Here is a 5,099-nt window from a genome sequence, read left to right on the forward strand (position 1 = left end):
CGGCTGCTACTTTCCTGGAACAATCAAGATCGTTATACAGTAGTGGGAGATCGGCCATAGATCATCTCACTGTGTGGGGGATGTGTGGAGCTTGTTTGCATGCAGTGTACGGTACGGCTTCCCTGTGTGGTGCCAGTTATTCGGCAGTGTATTTCAGCTGGATATCCAGTAAATGCGTCTGATTAACAGGGGCTCGCCTGTGCCGTTATGTTTGCGTAAGCTTGGCCATAGATGTTATGTCCTTGCAAGTATGTCTTTTGGTCTTTTATGTTTCCATCTATGTTTGTGGTCGTAGTTCCCCAGATTCAGAATAAACGGGTTCTGCGAATGTCTGGAGTTTCTGTATAGTCTTGTGGTGAGTTTGTGGATTACCTCCGTGAGAGTCTCAAGTCGGTATTCCCGGTGTAGGTCCGCGATGCGTGAGACAGGTTGGTATCCCACCGCTGCCTGGGGAGTCTCCAGACACATGTTCACTAGTCAATCAGCCTCAGTTCGAAGCGGGACTCGTCACTGACACAGTTCTACTCTTAACTATATATGACGGTAGTATCTGTTCCCGAAAGAACAGTTACCGTCAGCTTTGCTAGAACTGTAATGATATTTTAAATAGACACCCTAGCTGCAAGCAGGCGTTGATATACTTCGTTGGGGACATGTTGAAAATGTGTGCCCCGACCGGGACTCGAACCCGGGATCTCCTGCTTACATGGCAGACGCTCTATCCATCTGAGCCACCGCGGGCACAGAGGATAGTGCGTCTGCAGGGACTTATGATGGGCAAACATCTATTAGGCGCACTACTAATGTAGTGTTGTGGACATGTTGGGAATGTGGATCTCACGGGGAGCGTGCAAGGGACAAGTCCCTCCAGACGCACTATCCTCTGTGCCCGCGGTGGCTCAGATGGATAGCGCGTCTGCCATGTAAGCAGGAGATCCCGGGTTCGAGTCCCGGTCGGGGCACACATTTTCAACATGTCCCCAATGAAGTATATCAACGCCTGCTTGCAGCTAGGGTGTCTATTTAAAATATCATTACAGTTCTACTCGTCAGTGAGATCCCAGGCCGAAGACGTGACTGGAGAGACTCTGCAGACAGCGGTACGATACCAGCCTGAGTGTCGTCCGCAGTGTGGCCAGACACCGAGGAGTGACCAGGGGGTGATTGTCCTTACCGTAGAAGCGTCGCTGGCGTCCTTACAGCACAACGGTACGTCGACGGTATTCCACTGCCCGTCTTACTGCTCTTCGTGGCAAGCCATACTCGCGTTACATTTCAGCAATACAGGGTGATTCAAAAAGAATACCACAACTTTAGGAATTTAAAACTCTGCAACGACAAAAGGCAGAGCTAAGCAGTATCTGTCGGCGAATTAAGGGAGCTATAAAGTTTCATTTAGTTGTACATTTGTTCGCTTGAGGCGCTGTTGACTAGGCGTCAGCGTCAGTTGATGCTAAGATGGCGACCGCTCAACAGAAAGCTTTTTGTGTTATTGAGTACGGCAGAAGTGAATCGACGACAGATGTTCAGCGTGCATTTTGAACGAAGTATGGTGTTAAACCTCTTGATAGGTGGTGTATTAAACGTTGGTATAAACAGTTTACAGAGATTGGGTGTTTGTGCAAAGGGAAAAGTTCTGGACGGCCGAGAACGAGTGATGAAAATGTAGCACGCATCCAGCAAGCATTTGTTCGCAGCCCAGGAAAATCGACTCGCAGAGCTAGCAGAGAGCTGCAAATTCCACAATCAACTGTATGGAGAGACCTACGAACAAGGTTAGTTATGAAACCTTATCTGTCCGTAACTACCTGAACGTCAACTACCCGAGGCGATGGATCGGCCGCCAGGCAGCCCGTGACAGAGCACTTCATCACTGGCCTCCAAGAAGCCCTGATCTTACCCCCTGCGATTTTTTCTTATGGGGGTAAGTTAAGGATATGGTGTTTCGGCCACCTCTCCCAGCCACCATTGATGATTTGAAACGAGAAATAACAGCAGCTATCCAAACTGTTACGCCTGATATGCTACAGAGAGTGTGGAACGAGTTGGAGTATCGGGTTGATATTGCTCGAGTGTCTGGAGGGGCCCATATTGAACATCTCTGAACTTGTTTTTGAGTGAAAAAAAACCTTTTTAAATACTCTTTGTAATGATGTATAACAGAAGGTTATATTATGTTTCTTTCATTAAATACACATTTTTAAAGTTGTGGTATTCTTTTTGAATCACCCTGTATAATGTCAGCTCGCATGTGGCAAAAGTTTCTACTGCTCGTCTTCATGCTTGTCAACCCCTACTTTCGCCAACAATGTCTACATCTACATCCATACTCCGCTAGCCACCTGACGGTGTGTGGCGGAGCGTACTTTAAGTACCTCTGTCGGTTCTCCCTTCTATTCCAGTCTCGTAATATTCGTGAAAGGAAAGATTGTCGGTATGCCTCTGTGTGGGCTCTAATCTCTCTGATTTTATCCTCATGGTCTCTTCGCGAGATATACGTAGGAGGGAGCAATATACTGCTTGACTCCTCGGTGGAGGTATGTTCTCGAAACTTCAACAATAGCCCGTACCGCGCTACTGAGCGTCTCTCTTGCAGAGTCTTCCACTGGAGTTTATCTGTCATCTCTGTAAGGCTTTCACGATTACTAAATGATCCTGTAACGAAGCGCACTGCTCTCCTTGGATCTTCTCTATCTCTTCTATCAACCCTATCTGGTACGGATCCCACACCGGTAAGTAGTATTCAAGCAGTGGGCGAACAAGTGTACTGTAACCTACTTCCTTTGTTTTCGGATTGCATTTCCTTAGGATTCTTCCAATGAATCTCAGTGTGGCATCTGCTTTACCGACGATCAACTTTATATGATCATTCCATTTTAAATCACTCTGATGCCTATTCCCAGATATTTCATGGAATTAACTGCTTCCAGTTGCTGACCTGCTACATTGTAGCTAAATGATAAAATATCTTTCTTTCTATGTATTCACAGCACATTACACTTGTCTACATTGAGATTCAGTTGCCATTCCCTGCACCATGCGTCAATTCGTTGCAGATCCTCCTGCATTTCAGTACAATTTTCCATTGTTACAACCTCTCAGTATACTACAGCATCATCCGCAAAAAGCCTCAGTGAACTTCCGATGTTATCCACAAGGTCATTTATGTATATTGTGAATAGCAACGGTCCTACGACACTCCCCTGTGGCACACCTGAAATCACTCTTACTTCGGAAGACTTCTCCCCATTGAGAATGACATACTGCGTTCTGTTATCTAGGAACTCGTCAATCCAATCACACAATTGGTCTGATACTCCATATGCTCTTACTTTGTCCATTACACGACTGTCCGGAACTGTATCGAACGCCTTGCGGAAGTCAAGAAACACGGCATCTACCTGCGGACCCGTGTCTATGGCCCTCTGAGTCTCGTGGACGAATAGCTCGAGCTGGGTTTCACACGATGGTCTCCCGAATGGAGAGTTTTTGGAATATAATGGGCAGGGCTCTACAGCCATTTTGGGATTTTTACGATCTAGCTTGCCACTTGGACAGAATTTAGCACGATATTCCTAACCAGGATATACAACGACTCTCTCAATCAAGGTGAAGCCGAGTAATTGCTCGGATAAGGCCCGTAGGTGGACCAATGCTTTATACTTGCCTCGTTTGTGAAGTTCTTCCTCTTGAAATCATCCAATGTTGCTGATATCGTTATCATTTCTTTATAACTCTTCGAAGGGTTCACTCACAATTTGGTTCCACTCTAATGGCGACAAATTTCTGCTTGCAGACATCCTCTGGCGCTGCTGATACCAGTTTCCCATTCATCATAGTGCATCATAGTAGCTTGTACCTTTCGTCTGCTGATCTTAATCCACCTGCATATGACAGTGATAATGACCTCGTTGTGGAAGGAAGAGAGTGCTCAGGTTTCTTCAGGAAAGCCATGTCCAGCTGAAGGCACTCATTCATGATTTGATCCAATAAGGCTACCAAATTGCGACGATGATTACTGCTGCGGTTCACCTTATGTTCTAAATAGTCCCAGACATTTTCTTTGGGATTCAGATCAGATGCTTATCTGGTCTGTCAAGGTGCATTATGGTATACGAGTGGTCGTCAGACCAGGATCGTATCCACGGAGTCCTGTAAACACGGCTGTTGAAATAAACCTTATTGTTCATTTTCACTGTAACTTTAATCACTGGAGCTCAGTTATGGTACGAAACACACCCCCAAAACACCACATAATTATCTCTGGCCTGAACTACATCTACGTGGGTATGAACGCCTCTCTGAGTCGTCACTGCACTCGAAAAGTGGCATCATTTGGAAACTGGCAAAATACGACTCGACGTACCGCAGTAGGTTGATGTCAAATTTCTGTGTTGTTTAGCCGGCCGCTGTGGCCGAGTGGTTCTAGGCGCTTCAGTCCGGAACCGCGCTGCTCCTACGGTCGCAGGTTCGAATCGTGCCTCGGGCATGGATGTGTTTGATGTCCTTAGGTCAGTTAGGTTTAAGTAGTTCTAACTCTAAGGGACTGATGACCCATAGTGCTTAGAGCCATTCGAACCACTTCTGTGTTGTTTGACCAGTTGAAAACGTGCAGCAGTGTCTGTCGATTGTCTGTTTCTAGAAAAATCACAAACTGTTTTTCTCGTTACAGCCCTAACTCTTTAGCCACATATTGGTCAATGTACTTGAGTGCTTCCATTGATGTTCTAATTAGGTATGGTGTCTTGCCTTTGCTTCCTATGCCCTTACCACACGTTAGGCAACGTACATCGGACGTTTATGAAAAGTTGAAAATGAAATGAGAGGAAACACACTTTATAACAACTGCGCCTCCACTCCTGCACTTGAAAGTCGCATGCGTCAGGGAACCGCAATGATATCATATCTCCCGGGCAACTTGCACAGGCTTCTGATGCCGGCAGCTAATACGTGGCTAAACACTGCTCAACTAGCAGTCCAACTAGTCTGGCCTTCGCGGTGATATAGGCACTTTCTCTATTACAGTTAAAAGTCGTTTTTAACGCCATCGTTTTGGGAAGAAGCCTCACATAAACTGCACAGTGTGACATCTAGATAGC

General features: G+C 46.1%; 1 non-coding gene across 1 annotated transcript; it reads right to left on the minus strand.

Annotated features, from left to right (window-relative positions):
• Positions 1–667: 667 nt before the first annotated feature.
• On the minus strand, positions 668–742 carry Trnat-ugu (transfer RNA threonine (anticodon UGU)). Its single transcript has one exon. It is a non-coding gene; the product is annotated as a tRNA-Thr (tRNA).
• Between the last annotated feature and the right edge of the window lie 4,357 nt (positions 743–5,099).

This window comes from Schistocerca cancellata, chromosome 1 (assembly GCF_023864275.1).
Source record: "Schistocerca cancellata isolate TAMUIC-IGC-003103 chromosome 1, iqSchCanc2.1, whole genome shotgun sequence".
Taxonomy (NCBI): domain Eukaryota; kingdom Metazoa; phylum Arthropoda; class Insecta; order Orthoptera; family Acrididae; genus Schistocerca; species Schistocerca cancellata.